Source organism: Microtus pennsylvanicus, chromosome 4 (assembly GCF_037038515.1).
Source record: "Microtus pennsylvanicus isolate mMicPen1 chromosome 4, mMicPen1.hap1, whole genome shotgun sequence".
NCBI lineage: Eukaryota > Metazoa > Chordata > Mammalia > Rodentia > Cricetidae > Microtus > Microtus pennsylvanicus.
The window spans coordinates 94,913,093-94,935,628 of record NC_134582.1 but is presented as its reverse complement, the minus strand read 5'-3'; the positions used below and the strand labels follow the sequence as shown (position 1 = coordinate 94,935,628).

Below are 22,536 nucleotides of genomic sequence, written 5' to 3'. Positions count from 1 at the left end.
GCTGTTCAGGTCTGCGGCAGACACTGAAACTGATTCTCAGAGGAGACAGTTCTTGTCTTCAGCTGGATGCTGAGGCCTCACATAGCACCATGTGGCTCCAGACAGATCAAGTATCTGGACACGAGCAGGCAAATGTGTCCTTTTACAGAAAAGGGGTTATTCCCACACCGCACGCCAAGGCCATTTTGCATCATCACATAGGGCGTTTATAAAGTCAAGCCAAAGTCCTCCATTGTGCTTACTCTGGCCTTTCAGGTGAAACAAATCCTTTATATTGGCAAAGGGCCTGACAAGCGTTTAGTATTAATTAATTCTTGGAAGTCTCAGGGGAGAAGGTAAGTATTCCTAAGAACGGACAAAATGGGTTGTTTCATTAAATAGGTCCGTGTTCCCCAAGCCACGCGCAGCTCCGGCTCCAGGAGTCCTCTCTGCACCAGGCTGGCCTGGGGCTCATCCATCCCTCCAGGTGTATAGGCCGGAGTGCACAGAGTGCCGCTGGGCATGTGCACCAGTCTCTTCCCTTGCCAACCACTGCCTGCTTCACTCCAGGCTTTTCACATTCCACGTTTCCCCTGTTTAGTAAATGTGTCATAGTCTCCTCCTCAAGCTACTGGGAAGTTCAAATGAGGACCACTGTGTCTGTTGCTGATGTGGCGGGCAGTGCGATAAAGCAGACCCGATGCCTAGGAAAACTTCCGCCGTCTAAGGAACTGGTTACGTTTCAAATGTGCACCATCCTTTTGCTCACTGGGAGGCTGTGTTTGCTGCTTCCCACCCTTGTCTCAAAAGGCCCCCATTCTTCTCATTGGAGAATTGTCTGGAGGCCCAAAGGGTCTCGAGAATAGTTGACTGTGCCACACACTCATCTGAATTTACGTTGCCCATTAAATATGGGAGGAGTTGGGCTTCTTGCCCATCTCTCTGGTTGTGTGCTGTGTTTTATGTTTATTACTATGCTTCAAACTTATGACAGATTTTAGGACCAAGGGCAGTCTTCCTAGTGGCTTTTTACTGGCTGTCTCTGCAAATGGCAGAGGTCTCAGACATGAGACCGAGCAGTGGCCCTTCTAACCGCTGTCTTCTGAAGAGGACGCCAGTCTAACTGAAGCTTGGTGAGGAAGACATTATTGTGACTCCCTATTCCTAACTTCCTATCTGACTGCAGATTACAATTCTTCCCAGTCTTGAATACAGAGGGGTGTGGTCAGGTGATGTCTCTGGGTCACGTACTTAATTATTGGTCCTCTCTTCTCCCACTGCACAAACACTTAAAGCCTCATATAGAAATGGTGCTATCAGTAAGTGGGGTAGAGAAACTTTGTACAATGAAGAAAAAGAATAAATAGCTTTACAGTGTGTTTCCCTCTGCTATTTTTTATTCCTGATACTACAGACTCATCTAGATTATGAGTTGGAAAACTATGGTCCATGGGCCAGATCTGGCCCTCCTCCTGTTTTTGTAAGTAAAGTTTTATTAAAAGTACAGTCTTGCCAGCTCCAGTGCTGCCTAGAGCAGGTTTCACACTGCAGCGAGAGCACGGATAGCTGTAGCAGGCAGCCCATGGACTGGAAAGCCTAGCGTTTATACTATTGGGTTCTGTAGAGGAAAGGATTGCCTACCTGCCTCCCCCAAACGCCAAACTTAATGGAAGCTTTTTGAATTAGCACGCTGACATTACAAAAGGCAGAAATTCAAAGCTGTTTCTAAAATAATGTTAAATTGTGTTGTGTGATAATATTACTGCTCAACCAGAGAGCATTTCTTGTCTGTTTTATGTTAGACTTGGGAGTGATTTCTGCTTTTCCTTTGGGGTTTAAAGGGTTCAGAGACTGGAGGAAGTGCTCCCCTCCCTGTAACTTTGGAAAGCAGACATTCTTCACCGGCAGAGAGAGTTTTCGCCCCTGGTACCATTAAAGCCCATCCATGTATTCAAATTTATTCATCCATGTCTACACCATCCGTAACAGGAGAGCCAGTAGATATTATTAGGTAGTTCGAACTAGCATCCCTAGGATCCCGTGACACAGGATGCTGGGAAGGGAGCTTCTGTCTTCCTAACTTAGCTGTTTGGAGTCAGAGTGCTAACGACTCTAACTCGGCTGAAGCCAGGCACAGGCACAGAATTGCTGATTGACCTACTACAGTACTTGGGACTCTTTCTCCCTCGGGGAAAGTTCTGGAACAATCATTTCAAGCGCCAGATTTGCACAGCAGGTCCAAGATCCTGGCTTCAGGCAGCAGCTCGCTGCTCAGCCTTGTATCACACAAAAAAGCTCTGCCCAGGCGCATCGCCCACTCTTTTCATCCGATCCTCTCCTGACAGGTAGCCTGGAAAGAAGCGTACTCGTATTGATTCCGACAGCACAACTGGAACTCCGGCATTTCCTTCTGGGCTCTGGGGTCGAGACGAAGGGGCTGGCAGTGCTGGGTGGAAAGTTAAAGGAGCAGCAGACACACGGGAGCCGAAGGGACAGTAAATGAGGCCGCCGCCGTCTTCGGGCTATGTGAAGTCTGCGCTGTTGCATCTGTACCTCCGACAAATGGATTTGGTCCTCGGTTCCAGCCAGCATCTGATTTCAAGTTTGGTTACCTAGGAAACAGAGGGCACACTGCTGGGACAGTCAGCGCGTGTTCTGTGCCGAGCAAAGCTATTAAAGCCTATCAAGTCAGCCTTTGAGAAGCACTGAGCATGGACGGGTTCAACTTCCAACCAGGTATTTATTTATTTATTTCACTGCATCAGCAGCAAAATGAGTTATTGAACCACTCAGTCCATCGATTGGGGCAGCTTCTCCCCCCCCCCCACCATTCTTTCGTTTTTTTCTGAAGCCCCCCGTGGAGTTGGTGGCAGTCCGGAAGCCCTTTGTTGATAGATAGTTCACAGCAGGGAAGCCAGACAGCATTAATCCCCCCAGGAGCCAGGACTGGGGTCAGGGCTGTGGTCAGAAAGGTGGCCTCTCTCCAACCTTATTTCCTACTTCGCTCTCAAAAAGTCTAATGAAACCAGGTACAGTGACACATGCCTGTAACCTCAGCACTTAGAAGGTGAGGCAGGAGGATCACTGTAAGTTCAAGGCCAGCCTAGGCAACATACCAAGATTTTATCTCAAAAGCCAAAAATAAAAGTCCTTAATAATTTGTCAAACAAGACTCTCACTCGTGAACAGCAGTTATCCCAGGGTCTTGTCACAGTCTCCTGCCCACTCTTGTTTTGAGACCTTCAAAAATATCTCGGGGAAGCCGGGCGGTGGTGGCGCACGCCTTTAATCCCAGCACTTGGGAGGCAGAGGCAGGCGGATCTCTGTGAGTTAGAGGCCAGCCTGGTCTACAAGAGCTAGTTCCAGGGCAGGAACCAAAAGCTACGGAGAAACCCTGTCTCGAAAAACCAAAAAAAAAAAAAAAAAAAATCTCGGGGAGGAGCGGGCTGGAGAGATGCTCAGGAACACTCGCTGCTCTTCTAGGGGACCCAGGTTGGATCTCAGCACCCAGATGGCAACTAACAGTCTGTAACTCCAATCCCAAGAGACCTATTGCCCTCTTCTGGCCTTCGAAGACAACAGACACATATATGATACAAGATATATGTGCAGGCAAAACCTCCATACAGCTTTCGTATCCATGAGTATCCTGGCGCCAGTGTCCTCTGGACTCTGACGTATGTCATCATTGTCTGCATACTTCCCTGTTAGCTGCTCAGCGTTCCTGGCCTTTCTCCAGACACAGCCACTCCTCAGCTCCCCCGCCCCCTAGAAGCTCTGCCATGTATTTAAATGGCAGAGGTAGTTCAAACTATCCATGCTCACTAGGGTAGATCCCCTCCAGTGTCTGCCACTGGTCCCCACACAGACCTTCTCAACCTAAGGTGGTTCACAGGTTTATTTGTCTGGGCTTCTTTCTAAGTCCCCAGGGGAGTGGGTTCAACTCTGTGGGGAATCCCGAGACAGTCTCCATGTAAAGTAGGCAGAATTCCATCCTGTCTGGATAGTCAAAGAAAAAATGGTTAGGACTAGTGGGTGACAACAGGCACAAGAAGGGTTTGATTGTGGTAGTGAGTGAAGGGGTGCAAGGTTTGCACGCAAAGGATTTCTTAATATGATGATCACACTCCTCGCTCCTGGCAAACAGCCCCGCAGGCCTCCTGCACATACACAGTGGTGTGCTCTGTGGATGGGACCATCCATCATGACCGGCCTCCTCAAACGCTTCCCTGCACCTTGGAGTTGGAAAGCTAAGCGCTACACCGCCTCCTCTCCACTGTAGTGAGAAGCTGCAGCATTCACCAACTACAGCAAACATGGATGCTCTCCCTGTTTTGAAGATCATCCTTAGCTGAAGGGGTCTGGCTTAGGGTCTTTCTGGTCAGCTGTCGGAGTCTGCTTTGATGTTCACCTACGTGGTTGTTGGTAGGGGGCTCTGCTCCTCAGAATGTTCTCAAGATGAGACAACAGTTTCTCCCAAAAAGGTGAGAAAGAAATGCTCCACCAAGGTAGAAACTAGAGGACTTTCTGCATCCAGTCTTGTAAGGGGCTCTCGAGTGTGTGTCTGTGCAACTGCAGGTGTAAATTAGTTTGGAAACTTAAAGATAATTGGAACACGCCTGGACTTTCCTTGCCGTTATCATCCAAACAACATATCAACAATTAATGTAGCATTTACACTGTGTTCAACACGAGAATGGAGAGACGCTTTCCCTATGGCAGGATATGTTAGGTCGTATGCAGATGCTACATTGGAGCACTGCGGGTTTTGATGTGCACAGGGTCCCCATGGACACGGAGGGACAGCTGTCTCATATTAATTCTTAAAAGTGTCAGTGGTAGTTCTCCAAAACTAGTTCAGAAACTGGACCATGACTCTCCAGACAAGCTTCAGCCTCCAGGTGACGATGGCCAGTGTTCCTGAGCAGCATGGAAGCAATTTAGGTTCATTCATCAAATTTGACAGATGAAGACATGGAGGTGCTGAGAAATTAAGTGACGTGACCCTGTTCACACAGCTTTCCTTTAGCGTGCCAACCTCAGACATTTATTACTCAGAGTTCTGGACACCAAAAGTTTGTCTGAGGTGCTCACAAGTTGAATGTTTTATACCGCTAGTTCCTGGTTCACAGGTTCCTACGTCAAGCGTAGATAGGAGCCTCCTTAGAAGGTGATAACAGCTCCCCTAGAACTCTTCAGGGTTTGTTTTATTTATACATTTTTACTTCAAATTGATGCATGGTATTATCCATATTTGTGGACGACAGTGTGATTATATGTATATATTTATTATATGTATACGCATATATGTATATACAGTGTGTCATTGTATATCTACAGTGTTTAGCAACCAAGTTGATTGGTATCACCAAAATAAATCATTCAAAAACCTCTCCATCGGCTATTGTGAAATATTCGATTAACTGTTTCAAACACAGCCACTCTACCATGCTGTAGAGCATTAGATTTGTCTTCCTATCCAACTGCATCCTGTTCTTAGCCAATGTCTTTATTCTTCTCTTCTCAACCCACTTTCCAAGCTCACAGTCCATCCTCTTAATACTGTGCCATGCTGGGCCCCCTCAGATAATCATATCTTTGTGATCCTTCCTTTGAAGGATGGCAGTCACTAAAAGGCTGGTGAGGGCTGGGCTTTCTCTATAACAACCATTTCTACAAGTCATTTGGTAGCAGATAACTCATTACCAAGAGTCTCTAGCTCCAGATGAAGCATAGTAGCACCATGTAAACACAGGACCATTGAGGAGAGGACAATGGAGCTGGTGCTGTCAATCTCTTCTGCTCATACCAGAGTAACTGTCCTGGTAGCAGGAGATGTGTGCTTCATAGTTATTGAAAAGCTTTACTAAATACACAGTTTTGCCTGGGCTTTGCATTGGCAAAACTAACTCCTACTCTATGTTAAATATCACAGTCTTGGCCACGGGGGGGTGGGGGGATGACAACAAAACTCCAATGGAGCCACCTGCAGACGCAGCTTCCCTCGTGGACCAAAATGCCACTGTTGAAATTCTAGCTGGCACACCATATTAGTCCATTCCTGAAATTTAAGGCTGTTCTCTGAATCCATTCAGTATGTCTTTCTTGAATACACACTATGCTCTGTTACTCAGCATGACAATCAGTGACAGGGTAAGAATCTGGTGCCATCCCCCTTAGCCATGAATGAGCCCTGAGGACAGACATTAGGTATCCACCTGGGTGGCTGGCCAGAGCACTTTTAGATATCAGCAGTCTGATCAGCTCTCGGGTCTGAGGGTCAGTTCTCAGGACTGGAATATGGGATCCGTGTTGTAGGTCGCAGCAACTCTTTTCAGAAGCAAAGCTGAGTAAGCCATTTTTGAAAAAGGGACGATGATTACCAGAACGACTGTTTATGGAGTGCCTCTTACATGTCAGAGGCAAATACTCTGCAGACATTTCAATTTCAACGTCATTCTCGTGAGCACTTAACGAAGTAGGTCTGTTAGTAAGTGCAGTCAAGTATGTGCTTGAGGTGATGTAGCTGGCTGATGGCTCTGGACCTTGAACTTGGATCAGTCAGACTCCACAGTCCATGCATTTGAGCACCAGATACAATCAGCTTCTTGTACCTGTGTCCTATGGAGTTTCAGCCAACCAAAGACGGAAAAGAGCTGCAATTGTAATGGGTGCATGTAGTCTTTGTCTTGCCATATTTCACTGCATAATACAACACAACGATTCAGGCAGCAGACACACTGTTGCGGAGCCATATTAGTTATTTTCCTCACCGCCGTGATGAAATATTTTATTGTAGAATATTAGTTGAAGATGTGTTGCATTTGTTTATGCTGTGGAATATTTGTTTAGTGATGCAAAGATGTGTTGCATTCTTTCATGTTACATTTGTTTAACTCTGAGAAGCTGTTTTCCTTTGCAGCTGATTGGTCTAATAAAGAGCTAAATGGTCAATAGCTAGGCAGGAGAGAGAGATAGGAGGGCTGGTGGGCAGAGAGAATAAATAGAAGGAGAAATTTAGGGAAAAGAGGGAGATATGAGAAAAGGAGGGAAGGAGCATTCCAGGGGTCAATCAGCCAGTCACACAGCCAGTCACAGAGTTAGAAGGGAAGAAAGATATACAGAAAGGTAAAAATTCCAGAGGTAAAACGTAGTTAAAGAGATATGGGGTAACTTAAGTTAGAAAACCTGGCTAGAAACAAGTCAAGCTAAGACCAGGCATTCATAAATAAGAATATGTCTCTGTGTGTTTATTTGGGAACTTGGTGGCAGACCCCCAAAGGGAGGGGGACAACTACAATACCTGATCAAGTAACTTTCAAAAAGAATGTTTTTTTAACTTATTTTAAAAAATTTAAATAAGTAAAAATGTGTGTGGATTCCCAAGTTGGACAGTGAATCTTTCGGCTTTCTCTAGCTCTACAAACTACCTGCATCACTTGGCTTGTGGATCTTCCTGTCTTCAGACTCCAGCAGCACATCTTTCAGTGCCTCTGCTTTCATTGTGCCAATCGCCACCCATGCATGTGTCCCTCTTGGGTCCCTTTCATAAGGATGCTGATTGCACTGGGTCCCCTGAAACATCCAAGATAATTACATCCTCTCAAGATCCCTAATTCATTTGTTGTTGCTGTTTTTCACTTTTACTTACTTACTTTTTTTTTTTCGGAACAAGATCTAATGTGTAATCTATAGCACAAATTCTAATTGGTATTAATAATAAAAACCCAGAGTCAGATATAGGGGTTAATGCTGAAGATCAAAGAAGCAGAGCACCAGCCACTAGAGAGTTCTTTTACCTCTACCAATGTTTAGATAGAAGAGGCAATATGTCCTCAGTGCATCTCCAGACTGTATCTGTCTCCACTAAACCTCAGACTGCCCTGAGCTTCTGTCACCTCCCACTTTATATTCCTCTCTCTGCCCAGCCATATCACTCCTGTCTCCACCTCCCTAGTGCTCGGATTAAAGGTGTGGGATCCCAAGTGCTGGGATCACATTTGTTTGAGCTCTGTCTCTCTTTTAGACAGATTCAATCTTGTGTAGCCCAGGGTGGCCTTGAACTAACAGAGATTCGTCTGTCTTTCTCAGTCTTGGGATTAAAGATGTGTGCCACTACTCCCTGGCCTCTAAAGGCTTAGCTCTGCACTCTGATCTTTAGGCAAGCTTTTTGTTGTTGTTGTTGTTAAAATGCAAACAAAATATTACTACATAATCTAGGCTGGCTTTGAAGTATGGCTACCCTCCTGCCTCTGCCCCATTCCCCCCAAAGTATTACAGGCACATTCTACCATGCCTGGGCAAGAGTCTTAATAATCTCTATCTGTACATATAAGGTGACAATCACAAACTACAGATTTAGGATTAGAATGTGAACACCTTCAGGAAACCATTACTTGATATATCAGAGATCCCAAAGTCCTAAAGACCTAACAGGGAAACAAATCAATACTTTTATTCTTTTCTTTTCTTTCTTTCTACTATTTTTTTTTAAAAACCGAATTTCAATATACAGCTCCAGGTCTCCTGGAATTTGTTAAATAGACAAGGCTATCCTCAAATTCAAAGAGAATTGCCTTTTTCTACCTCCTAAGTGCTAGAATTAATCGATGGCATGGGCCACCATGCCTGGCTTTAATGAACATTTCATTGACCAATACTGGTAATTTGAAGAAAAGTAAGCGGAGTAACTGTGTAAAGGCGAAGAGTGTTTGTATTGATGGCAGAGAGGAATAAGATACAGGGAGGTTGCTGATGTTGAGACAGAGGCTGAAAACTCTCAGCAGAGTGACACGCAAGCAGGGATCCATTGGTGGGAAGGAGTGAGGCATACGGACATCTGAGGAAAGAACCTGCTATGGAAGGACGGAAAGGGAGTCAAAGGTGGGAAACCGAAAACATTTGAAGAACCAATAAGCTTTATATTATTGTGAGGAGAGGAAGGAGGCAGGTTCAGGGGCTGAAGGAAGAGAAAATAATAGAAGCTAAGAAAATAATAGGAGAAGGGAGGGGACTAGATTTCAAGGATAATTCTGGGAGAAAAACAGTTCTTAGGCTGTAGAAACCAGTGAACAAAAAGTAGACTCATTTTTTTATATAGTTTTAAAAAGAATACTGAGCAGAAATTAATGCAATAAAACAAAGGAAACAATATAAAGAATCAATGAATCTAAAAGCTGGTTCTTTGAGAAAATAAGCAATATTGACAGACACCTTATCCAACTAACCAAAAGTAAAATAGTAAAAATAGAGAAGACCCAAATAAACAATAAAAATGGAACAGGAAAATGTTACAACAGACACCAAAACAATTTGGAATATTATAAGAAAATACTTTAAAAACCTCTTCTGTTAAACTGGAAAACCTAATAGAAATGTATAATTTTCTAGATTCAATAAAACCATCAAAATTAAGCCAAGAATAGGTCAACAACCTAAACAGACCTATAACAACAACAACAAAAGGAGACTGAAATAGTAATAAAACATCTTCAAACTCAAAGAATACTAGGGGACCAGGAAATGGTGTGGGTTGACTCACAAAACCAGAGACAAACACCATGCCAGTCATTTGAGCAGAGTTTAAAGAAACTTAAGAACAAGAAAAAGTTTATTTTATATACCTGTTGTCTTGGTTAGGTTTCATTGCTGTGAAGAAACATCATGACCATAGCAACTATTATAAAGGAAAAATATTTAATGGAGCGGCTCCTTTATTATTTCAGAGGTTTAGTCTACTATCATTACGGTGTGACATGGTGATTTGCAGACAGACGTGGTGCTGCAGAAAAGGTGAGAGTCCTACGTCTTAACCATCAGGCAATAGGAAGTGGTCTGTTTTACTGGGAATAGCTTGAGCATAAGAGACCTCAAAGCCCCATCCCCATAGTGACAAACTTCCTCTAACAAGACCATGCTTCCTAATAGTGCCACTCCCTTTGGGGGCCATTTTCTTTCAAACCACCACACCTTTATTATCTATGTTTTGCTTCCTTCTTATGCAGAACTCAGTGTCCATCTAGTCATCTTGGGAACAGTGTTTCTTCTTCTTCTTCTTCTTCTTCTTCTTCTTCTTCTTCTTCTGCTTCTGCTTCTGCTTCTGCTTCTGCTTCTGCTTCTGCTTCTGCTTCTTCTGCTTCTTCTTCTTCTTCTTCTTCTTCTTCTTCTTCTTCTTCTTCTTATTATTATTATTATTATTATTATTATTATTATTATTATTATTATTATTATTTTAGGTTTTTGAGACAGGGCTTCTCTGTGTAGTCCTGGCTGTCCTGGAACTCACTCTACAGACCATTCTGGCCTTGAACTTGGAGATCTACCTGCCTCTGCCTCCTGAGTGCTGGGATTAAAGGTGCATGCACCACTGCTCTGCTTTTTCATTTATTAGCTTAAAAAATAATATTCACCCCATTACCTTCTCCTGTTTCCCTCTTTTTCTGATTCCCTTTCCTCTTCCCACCTAGTCTGTATTCTACTTTTATAGTATATTTATATTTATTTATTCATTTATTGATGAGTCAGTGAATTTCATTAGGGTTGCTTATAGACATTTACTTCCCTAGGGACTTTTAACAGCCTATATATCCTCAAGGATCTATAAGACTCGTGGGCCCTCCCCCTGCTACAATTATGCGTTCTCAGGTTGTGTTGTGGGGTCACGGACCTTTCTAAGCTCTGTGACAGTTGTTAACAGGCCCAATGTTGCACAGATTTATATGTCAGTCAATCACTGTTGTAGGATGAAGAATGCAGTCAGTGTTATTTTATGGAGACAGCACTCTTCCTCACTCCACTCCTTCCTCTGACTCTGAGTCTTCATGGTCTATGGTATTCTGTGCCCTCTGAGCCTTGAGGAGGGGGCTATAGGGTTCGCATTTATGACTGAGCACTCTGTGGTCCCTTACTCTCAGCACTTTGACCAGGTGTGAAGGCTCTGCAGTCTCCCCTGACACCCCAAAAGCAGCATCTCTGACGAAAACGGTGGCACTAATATAAGACTATAAGCATTATTATTTGGAAGGGGAATTAACAGGTATAACCTATACATTTAGAAAAACATTATCAATGCTTTCCCCAATGGGGGTTTATTCCCTCTTGAACCATAGGCTTTTGAACAGGTTTATAGTACTGGATATAGATTCCTTGCAGGGGAGGGGGAGTCTCAAACCCAATCAGAGAATAGTTGACTTCCTCCATTACTGGCTTTTTGCTGCTACACCAGTGGGCACCTCTGTGTCTGCATAGGATTTTTGACAAATAAATAATTCTTTTATGATTTGAGTAGCATCTTCTGTGACTATGAAAGCTCCCCAGTTTTTAAAAGATTTTACTGCTTATGGTTCCTTCTTATATGGGCAAAAATATATGGGCAACACAAAATGATCTTGAAAGTTTTCTTTTTCAAAAGTCCACTAAATGGTAGAGAGGTCAGGGCAGGGAGTGGATCTGGAAAGAGTCAGGAGAAGGGTGACTATCAAGACACATTGTGCAGAACTTTCCCCCAGGAACTAACAGGAGAAAAAAAAAAGAAAGGAAGGGAAACTTTCTTCTTAGAGTGACATTTTCTTTAGCATTTCCTGTACCATAGGTCTTCTGCTGACAGCTGCTCTGCCTATTTTTTTTTTTTTTGTCATCAAACCAACTTCTGTGTTTATTTTTAAAATATGTTCACTCTGGAGTTTCAGTTTGAATGACTTTTATTTCAGTGTTTTAAGGGGTCATCCCTTTCCTTCTGGTTTGCATAGTGTTTGATAAACAAACATCAAGCAACCCACACACTGTTTTAGTCTTTATCTATGTTCTCCTGTGTATAATGTTCTTTTGCTCTGACTAATTCTAGATTTGATTTCTCATTGATTTGACTCTGATGTGTTTTGATATAGCTTTTGTTATGGTGTGTTGATTGGAGTTTGTTGGTCTGTGGTTTATAGAAAAATAAAAAAAAACTAGCCACCATTTCTTCAAACATTTGTTCTTGTTGCTCCATTTCTGTGGAATAATGCAATTTTATACACTGTAAAGATTTGTCACTTGTATTGATTTAATAAAACACTGATTGGTCAGTAGTCAGGCAGGAAGTATAGGTAGGGCAATCAGACTAAGAGCATTCTGGGAAGAGGAAAGACTGAGTCAATCACCATCTGAATGTAGAAGACGCAAGATGAGAATGCCTCACTGAGAAAAGGTACCAAGGCACATGGCTAAACATAGATAAGAATTATGGGTTAATTTAAGTTTTAAGAGCTAGTCAATAATAAGCATGAGTTAATTATAATTAATATAAGCCTTTGTGTGCTTCTTTGGGACTGAATATCTATAGAACGAGGTGGGACAGAAACTTCCATCTACACTCCATTATATACCCTTTAGAGGTACCAATTATGCATGTGTTAGAACACTGGACAGTTGATGCTGTTTCACAGGTTACTAGGGTACTCCTCTAAACTCTCTCTCTCTCTCTCTCTCTCTCTCTCTCTCTCTCTCTCTCTCTCTCTCTCTCACACACACACACACACACACACACACACAATCCACCCCATGCACATACACACACTTCTAATAAAATCCTTGCCCATTCAGTATTATTTTGGTGCTAGCTTCTTGGACAGTCTTGATTACTGTCTTTACTGACTAGTTTTCTCACTTGGAATACTTTCTTTGAAAAGTGTCCGTTTTTTACAACTAGTTACTGGCTGACAATCTTGATCCTTTCAAGGTTTGTTTTTACACTCATGATCATGTATCCAGAGAGGCCTTAGAGAATAATACAACTCAGCTGTTAAGTTTGCGTCTTCTGCAAAATCCACACGTATTCAGTTGTCTTCTCCATTTAGCTTGATTAGAACCTGGATGTTCCCTGCTCTAAGATTTTTCCATCTGTAGGTCAGTGCTCTGTATCTTCCTTACCTGGCTTTGTGGAGTCAGAGGCGTGGACTCAGGGGGATTACTTGGTTTGTAGAGATTTGCAGCTCCCTCCTCTCAGGTACTTGACAAATTCTTTGGGGTCTCTAAGTATCTACCACTGCTTCCTCAACTTTGTGAAAACACTGGATTTCACTTGAATTCTCCTCTCTGTTCCATGCAGTAGAAATTACCCACAGGTAGAGGATAAGGACAATTATAGAGTTGTTCTGTCCCTGCACACCCTACACTTTCTTTTCTTCTCTCAGAATCCATAATTCATAAGCCAGAATGGCTACTTATTGGCCAAGGAGCAATTCCCAAACAAGTTACTCTTTCCTATAATGGGTATCCTCAAAGAAAGAACTTATTACATAAAATTACCAGCTAGTTACTGTGTAAGAAACTAATGGCTAAAAATAACGTTCTAAAGTATAATGAAAGAGGCAACTGCAGGAAGCAGATATCATTCCAAAGAATTGTTGAGCTCAGGAGAGAAACTGGGATGATTAAAAACATAGAAACTTAGCAAAGTAGCCCTGTGGCTCTAAGACCTAGATGTTTGATGGGACCTTACTTGTTTCTGTTGGTGCCATGTTTCCAAATTTGGAGTAGTGCCCCAAGGGCTGGGAACCCAAATGTCCAATGAGAGGTGCTGGCTGGTGGGCCTGCGTGCCTTCTATTGGGAATTTAATGAAGGTGTTACCAAGAATAGATTTAAAACTGAAAATTTGATTTAATTGCTGGTGGTGGAATGCTATGGCTGTTGCTGAGGATGCTACAGTCATCCATAACCAGAGAATAACAGCTCTCAAGAAGCCACAGGAAAACAGGAAATACACCCTTCTACCTCACAGGAAAACAACAGGAAGTCCACCGTTCTTTCTCAACTTTTCAGTCTCTACCTCCCTGTACTAATGTCAGAGCCTGGAGTATGGTATCTGGTTTGTAACAGAGTAAATCCTCTTTGAGACCCAAGTAACACTGTAAAATGTACTTCTATCTGCTGAGCTGGGGAAGATTGGATTAGGGACAGATACCAACCACATTTCAACAACCCTTGAATTGGAATCATGAGGAAACAGATCTGGGAAATTTCGTTTTAAAAAATATCAAACATTATATCAGGCATGGAGAAAAGTGATGTAGCTCTTGATTTATGCTTCTCACTGACCAACTTTAAGCATGGGATTAGTTCCCTTTCAATCACTAATGTTTGAAAACTCTCTTAGTGTCTTAGTTAGGGTTCCTATTGCCATAAAGAGATACCATCACCATGGCAACTCTTACAAAGGAAAACATTTAATTGGCATGGCTCACTTACTGTTTCAGAGGTTTAGTTCATTATCATCATGGCAGAACATGGCAGCATGCAGGCAGATGTGGTTCTGGAAAAGGAGCACAGAGTTCTGCATTTTGACCCACAGGCAACAGAAAGTGAACTGTATCACTGGGTGTAGCTTGAGCATACAAGACCTCAAAGCCCACTTCCACAGCTACACACTTCCCCCAACAGGGCCATACCTACTCCAACAAAGCCTTACCTCCTAATAACGCTACATCCTGTGGGGGCCATTTTATTTCAAACCTTAGTCTCTGTGCCTTTGTTCCCATGCTGACAAGTGAAATAAAATAAGGCATTTCCCTCCCAGAGTTTTGACTGTGCTCTAGTTGAGTTTTCAGTCTTCTTTGACAGTGCTATTGGGAGATAGAGGAGCCTTTAGGAGATGGTCCCTAGGGAGAGGATATTAGGAAACCAGGGGTGTGGCCTTATACCTTATCACGAGGTGAGTAGCTTCCATCACCATATGTTTCACCCATGCTCTATTGTGCCACCTAGGGCTCAAAGCAGCATGACAAAGTGGCTGGATTAAACTGCCAAAGCACCCAACCAGAAAATAAAACTTTCCTTTTTATAGGTTTATTTTCTCAAGCATTTTGTCACCGTGACGGAAAGCTAACACAGAGAGGAAAAAAAAAATTATCCTCACCACATCACAAATGCTCAATATAGAATAGTCATTAATTATAATATAAAAGTTACCCAGAGCTACTCTGCTTCCTGCTTTGGAAGCGTTCCTCTTTACACCCTCTGAAGCAACCATTTTACAGTCATTTCTCCAGATAATGAGCCTCAGAGATGCTTAGCGAAAGTTGCCCAAGGTCACATGACCAGTAACTATTCTTCAGAGTGATGGTAAATCAGGTACGAGAGCATTTAAGTTCTCAAGCACAAGTATCCCCTTGTCTCACAATTGTCCTCTGTGCTGAAACTGACTTATCGGCTTCAATTGCTTTGAAGTTACATATCAAAAATAGCCCAGTGTTTCCCCGGTGACGGTTGGCTTGGGCTGCAGAGTGGCAGCACAATGCTCTTTGCATTTAATGAAGTAGATGGATGTTTCAGCCATGACTTCCTCCAACAATTGATTTGTTTTTTAAGAAATCCCATTTGGGGGCTGACATCCCAATCTGATTCTGGAATATCATTACAGCGTGAGCTGGAATGAGAACTCACTTAGAGCTAAGGTTATTTCCTCCACGTGAGTGGAATATCTTGTCTTTTATTGCATCCATCTTCTGGTACTATGCAGGCCATCACCTTCCATGGCTACTTAAATGAGTGCTGAAGGTTAGACTGAAGTCCAACATTTTAAAAAGGATTTTATACCTTTTTAAAAACTGTTTGCTGATAAAAGAATTACATTAGGAACTCATTATTATGAGTCCTTATGATGTAGATATTGTTTCTCCCCCTGTGTGTATGCATGTGTGTGAGCGTGCGGAAAGGGAGTATATGTGCACCTGTGTGTACATATGTAGCTGTACGAACTCTGGCATGCACACATGGAGACCAAAGATTCTCTTCCTCTATCATTCTCAGCGTTATCTTTTGAGTCACTTTCTCACTGAACCTGGAGTTGACCGATTTGCTGGACTGACTGGCGAGTGAGCTCCAGGGATCCTCCTGTGTTGTGGGAGCTGTGGGCCTGCTTTTCGTCCCACCCGGCTCCGGCATGGCTAGCTTTACATCAGAAATAACAACACACAAATTGTATTCTTTTAAACACTGCTTGGCCCATTATATCTAGCCTCTTCTTGGCTAACTCTCACACCTGGACTAGCCCATTTTTAATAATGTGTGTAGCACCCCAAGGTGCCCTTACCGGGAAGATTCTAGCCTATGTCCATCCTGGGTGGGAGCTGAATCGCGTCTGCCCGGGAGAGGGGAGCACGGCGTCTCTCTGAGCTCACTTCCTCTTCCTCCCAGCATTCTGTTCTGTTTACTTCTCCCACCTATGTTTTAACCTATCAGGGCCAAGCAGTTTCTTTATTACTTAACCAATGAAATCAACAGATTGATATATGACACTCCCACATCACTCCTGTCTGTCTTTTGTGTGCACAGCAACATCTGTCTTTTTACATAGGTACCGAGGATCCAACCTAGGTCCTCATACTTGAGCAGTAGGCACTTTGCCTACCTGATCACCTTCCCAGCATGCACCATTCTTTTAGCATTGTCAATCGGATCGCATCCTCTCTTCTCTCAGCTTTCAATTATGTCTCTAAATTGCATATTTCTTGCACAGTACAGCAAAAACCCAATATTTCTTGAGAATCAGGAGAAAGCTAAGGCAATTTTTCATGAAATGAAATATGTATTTATTTCATTCTGGATATTAGCTCTCTTGTTTTAAATTATGATACTTTGTCAGCTAGAATTGGAAAGGTCATAGACATACATGACCTAAGAATATAATATACAGTAAATAAAAACAAGTTAATCAGACTTATCAAGCCTTATAATGTTCCACAAAATATGAAATTAATCAAAAGTTTTCTTTGGCTTTGATTTTTATAGTATCTGATTTCCTTTTCCATTAGGAGTACAGATACAACCCAAACTAGAGATTGACATTAAAGTGTCTGACAACTATACACATATCGAAAAAGGACATCTGTATTCCCAGTTCAATAAATAATAGGAACATTGGACAGACTGATATAATTATAAAAATGAAAGAGCTTCATATTTCTCAGCATTGTTTGACATATAGTAAGTGTGCTGCTGATATTGGTTGAAAGCACCACCACCTCTATCATCATCACCAAAACTGCCACCATCGCTACCATTATCATCACCACCAATAACATCATCACCATTACCACCTCTACCACTACCACCATCACCGGCCATAACATCACCACTAATACCATAATCACCATCGATAATATTATCACCACTACCACTGTCCCTACTGCCACCAATAACATCATCATCACTATGATTACCATGGCTACCATCACTACCACCACCACAGACATCATTGATCAGATAATTAGTAGCAATAACATCATTATCAGTATTATGACTACCACTACCACCACAATCATAATCATCCCCCTGTAATTTCTGTGTTTTAAAAATCTTAATGCCCTACATCAATCCTATTAGATCCTGTGATAAAGTGATTTTGTCAATTTCCTGGTCTGCCTCTATTAACAAAGAGAAGAAAACATCTTCTTCAGAGTGAAGCAGTGTGGACGAAGAAACTAAAGTTTTCTATTTTTAAATGAAGGCTTTAGATGTAAATTCTATGTAAACAAGGTTCTGCACTCCAGAGAGCTTTTGGGAATGCTGCTGACATAGGTGGGAAGGAAGATGCATGGGAGCTATTACAGTTTGTCTCCGGGGCTTTGGGGGCTTGTCCTGTTTTAGGCTTCAAATTAAGGACTCTTAACTAAACACGGAAATAGTGCATACATAGACAAAATGAAGTCAGAAGCATGCCCAATATATTGGGTGAGAGAAATTAGTTATTAAAGATCTTAAAGCCTCAAATATTGGGATCAAATTCACAAAGCAGTATTTGGGAGATAAGTATATTTGATGTTGGGTCCAGATCCAATGATTTATTAGCAAAAATACAGTGCACAGAAGTGTCAGCAGCGGGCTTTCAGAGTAGCGCTCACCAGGTTTGATCGTTGGTCTTAGGAAAAGGTAGGCACCAATCATTTTGGAAAACAATTTAGAATTTTCCTTAAAACAAACATGCAAAGACGAGCTCATCATCTACAATCGTTAGCGCCTACACACGCCCACACAGAAGTCTCTTTATAAATGCTTGTGGTGCTTTATTGCTTGTCATCCTAAACTGGAGGGAACCCAGCTATCCTTCCATAGGTAGATAATTAGGCAGCCTGTGGAACCCCAAGACCATAAACTTCTCAGCACTACAAAGAAACCCACTGTTCATACACACAGCTTGGATGATACTCTATTAGTAGCTACAGATTTAGGTTGCAATGTCCTTTATTGCTCTGGTGGTCTTTAACTGCCTCCATTGGCTTTGAGGCACCCAGAAAGACTGCCTGTTTTTACACACATGATTTAAGTCTGAATTTAATCTATTGAATGTGGACTTCATAAACAGGATAAGGCTGAATTAGTGAGGTAAACATCCTTGAAAGAGGGTCTGGCCCTCCTGGCTTGAAGAACATGCTGCCCAATGGCTCACCACTACAGACAGAATCTGGGGACCAGGTCCAGGCTACTAACCCCTAGACAATGGGAGACGGTAAATATACAAACCATGAAGTCTATGGTAACATGCAATGTTTCAATGATTGACAGTTCTCACAAGGACTGTGTGGTTTGTGGTGTAGGTGGACTGCAAGACTCACCTTCCATTTTCCTGATGGAGTTCTGGGTAAGATGGTCAATCACGACTGAACCATAATGGCCACTGTCTCCAAAGTGTTGCTTTCTATGGGCTTGTCACCATCCTAAACACTTAAGCCCTAATGCCATTAAGTCTTACAGTGACTTCATTTCATAGCTAACATTAATGTTATTAGTGGACAAATGCCTTCATGTGAGTCTGAGTTGCATACAGCCTACACTGAGGGGAAAAAAATGTCTGCACTAATGAAGCCATGCATAGTAAAGACAAAAGATTCTTTCTTGAGTTATCTATAACATCTTGCAATTGCTAATAATTTTCCCCTTTGGAAAATAATCCTCGTTAGATGTGGGTCTTATATAAAATACATGTCTATTCTTGACTATTCTGGAACCAATTACCTAAGGTTTAAAATAACCTAGTGTCACCGTTTCTTTCCCCCTCTCTCCTGCCCACCCCTTGGTGTTCTCTTCACAGCTCTGTCCCTTGCAAACAAAGAGAAGAGGAGCAGAAACTCAAAGCTGTCAGGTTTGGTTACCTGCTACCCAGCTCCACGGCAGTCCAGGTAGTCGAGAGTCAGAGACTAATAGGAGACTTGTCATTGGGCATTTTCTGTACTAGCTCTGTCCGTTCTGCCACAGAAGTCTAGATGCCGCCATTGAGATCAGGTGATGCCCTAAGTCACTGGGTAGCAGGAGAGCATTGTTTGCATAACCACTTTATTTCCAGTTATTGCTGTTCTCCTCTACTTACCCCCAAATTTTAAGGCTAGCACTTGGGGTAGCTTGACTCTTCCATACATACAGGGCAAATTTGTTGTCATCAACCATGGATTTTAACATCTTCTTTATTGGGTACCTACTATGTAATATCCTTCTATGTTCAATACTGAAGAAACAGGAGCTCCAGGCTCTACCAGGGAGGATATTTGTGTATTAAAAATAGATACAAGTGAAAAAATAACAAATAAATCTTTCTTTTCCTTTCCTTTCTTATGGTAAATTATATGCTGTGTCTGTAGTCTTTATGTCCTATTTTATTGAGAATCTAAAGTACATGGTTTCCAATAAGGCTGCTCTAACAAATTATTATAGACTCATCGCATCAATCAGCATAGATTCATTGTCATCTTAAAGCTTCAGAGTTCAGGAGTTCAAAGGGGACAAAGTGTCAACAAGGCTGCAGTCCTTCTGGATGCTTGAGGGTGAAGCTGTTTTCTGGTCTCCTCCAGGCTCAGGAGGCTGTTCACATGGCTTGGCTCTTGGCCTGTCTTCCCACCCATGGCCAACAGTGTTGGTGGTGTTTTTCACATGACATCACTCTGGATCTTCTGAATCCTTTTCTACATTTTAGGACCCATGTCGACATGGTGGGTCGTCCTAGGATAATCTCCTAGTCAACGCCACCTGATTCAGACTGGCAGGTGCATAGGACACCTGCTCACTTTCCATTGGTAAGAATTCTTTAGTGGTTCTGTCTAACTCCACGACAGATTGCACACCCAGGAAGAGAAACCAGTTCCATTCTCACTTCATGTCTATACCTCAGTCCCTGTACTAGGCAGGTTCTCTAGAGAAAAAGAGCCAATGGTGTGTGTGTGTGTGTGTGTATAACGAAAGGAGAATCACTAAAATGGCTTTTGATACACGAAAGGTTAGGTAGTCTAACAGTGATCATTTGTACAATGAAGAAAATGAGAATCACTGTCCATAAAGCTGGGTGCCCTTTTGGTGCTAGAATTCCTGGAGAACTGCTGGTCCTCAGTCTATGTGAAAAGGTCAGAGAATCTGAAGTCTAGTGCCAGCAAAGATGGAGGCATCGTCATCATCATCATCATCATCAAAGACAATAATAAACACAGGGCAGCCAATAGCAGATAGGCATGACTGAGCCATGCCGGAGGGTACCTCTGAACCTTACCCCTCCATCAATCCTTCCAGGAATTTCTCTCATAGATCTGCCTTGAGCCTCTGGTCCTAGATGAGTCTAGATTCTATCTAGTTGACAATCAAGATCTTTACCATAGTATTTCTTTTTTTTTCCTTCGCCAAGTTAATTTTATTCTGATACCTTTTTTTTCTTTCACTTTTTAAAAGTAAACCCCTCCACATAGAAAGAATATTGATATTGTAAATGTTTATGTGATTTGAGATTCAATCTTTAAATATCTTGTGTACTTCATGGAGTAGGGGGAGGGGGAGAGGAGTGGGGGGAGGGGAAGAGGAGTGGGGAGAGGGAGGGAAATGGGAGGTGGGGAGGAGGCAGAAATTTTTTTTCAACAACAAAAAAATAAATAAATAAAATAAAAATAAAACCATTATAGCAGTAAAAAAAATTAAATGTGTCCTTGTTTACAAAAACATGAAGTACCACAGTATTTCTAAATTGTCTGCTGGCAAACAGTTGGGAGGTTTTGGTTGAAACCTGGCTCCTGCATTGGCAACTTCTCCTTTAAATTAAATGTTTTGGCATTTATGCCTAGATTTGTTGGAAGAACAGGGATACAAGAAGGAGGTAGAAGGTCCTGAGAAGCCTCTAAGTTGAGGATGGTGGCTCATGTCTACAGTCCTAGACTGGGGCAGGAGGACCTTGGGTTGAGACCCTGTCTCAAACACAGAAGAAAACCAATCCAGGGGCAGATGTAGGTAGTAGATACATTTAGATGATGTTCGCCTCAGGTTTTTTTTGTTTTGTTTTTGTTTTTTGAAGTTTTATAATTATATTTATGTACAGAAAACTCAGCAGTACATTTCACCCAGTTTAGTGGCGAGTTCTTTGGCCTTTGCCTTTTCCAGCTTGGCAATTCGAGCCACAGATTTAGGACCCAGGACGTTGCCTCCCCAGTGGCGTCGGATCTCATCATATCTGTCATTGTAATTGGTCCTAATAGCTTCCACCAGCTTGGCCAGAGCACCCTTGTCTTCCGAGTTAACCTGTGTGAAGGCAACAGTGGTGCACGTCTTCCTATGGACCAGCTGCCCCAGCCTGGCCTTTCCCTTGATGATGCAGTAGGGGACCCCCATCTTGTGACAGAGAGCAGGCAGGAAGACCACCAGCTCAATGGGGTCCTCATCGTGGGCAATCACCACCAGCTGAGCCTTCTTGTTCTCTACCAAAGTGGTGACTGTATTGACGCCCGCTCGAAGGACAGGTGGTCTCTTAGTCGGGACATCCCCTTTGCCGGCAGCTTTCTTCTCAGCACGGGCCAGCAGCCTCTGCTTCTTTTCCTGCTTGGTCTCTGGCCTGTACTTGTGGGCAAGTTTAAGCAACTGGGTAGCTGTTTGCCGGTCCAGGGCCTGGGTGAACTGGTTAATGGCTGGAGGAACTTTGAGCTGCTTATAGAGGATGGCCCTCTGCCGCTGCAGCCTAATGTAGCGGGGCCATTTGACGAAGCACGTGAGATCTCTCTTGGGCTGGATGTCCTGCCCAATGCCGAAGTTCTTAGGCCTCTTCTCAAACAAAGGATTCACCACCTTCTTCGCCTCCTGCGGGGGCCGGGGCCACCTTCTTCCCCTTGGCCTTCTTTCCCTTGGGCATCTTGCCAGGCTGGAGGAGAGATCGCCTCAGGTTTATTGTATATGTTATCTCCAACCCAAATTCTATCCAAAGGTTCCTGGATCAAGTATAGGCAAAAGAACTTCTAAACGTGTCACACTCTCTCATGTCAATCCCCTTTGTCATGTGGTGCCAAGGGCGCCACAGAAAAAACAACAAAAGCCTCATTTTGATATGTCAAATAAGTCTCAGTATTGATGAGCTTATATGAAAGCACCTGGTCCAGCAGTCACCCTTGCTGTTCCTCTCTGCCCGGACCCTGTCGCCCTGAACAAGTTACCACCCTTCCCCCTCAAAAGCAGCTTCACGGACCACAGCCATTTTCTCCACTTTCTCTGATCATCACACTCCCCTGCCTGGTGGGCGAGACAGCCTGGGACTGGCTCCCTTGGCCTCCTATTAGGAATAGGTG

The 22,536-nt window shown here is 42.9% G+C and overlaps 1 pseudogene; it reads right to left on the bottom strand.

Annotated features, from left to right (window-relative positions):
• Positions 1-21,292: 21,292 nt before the first annotated feature.
• Positions 21,293-22,112, bottom strand: LOC142848774 (large ribosomal subunit protein eL8 pseudogene; annotated as a pseudogene).
• Positions 22,113-22,536: the final 424 nt, after the last annotated feature.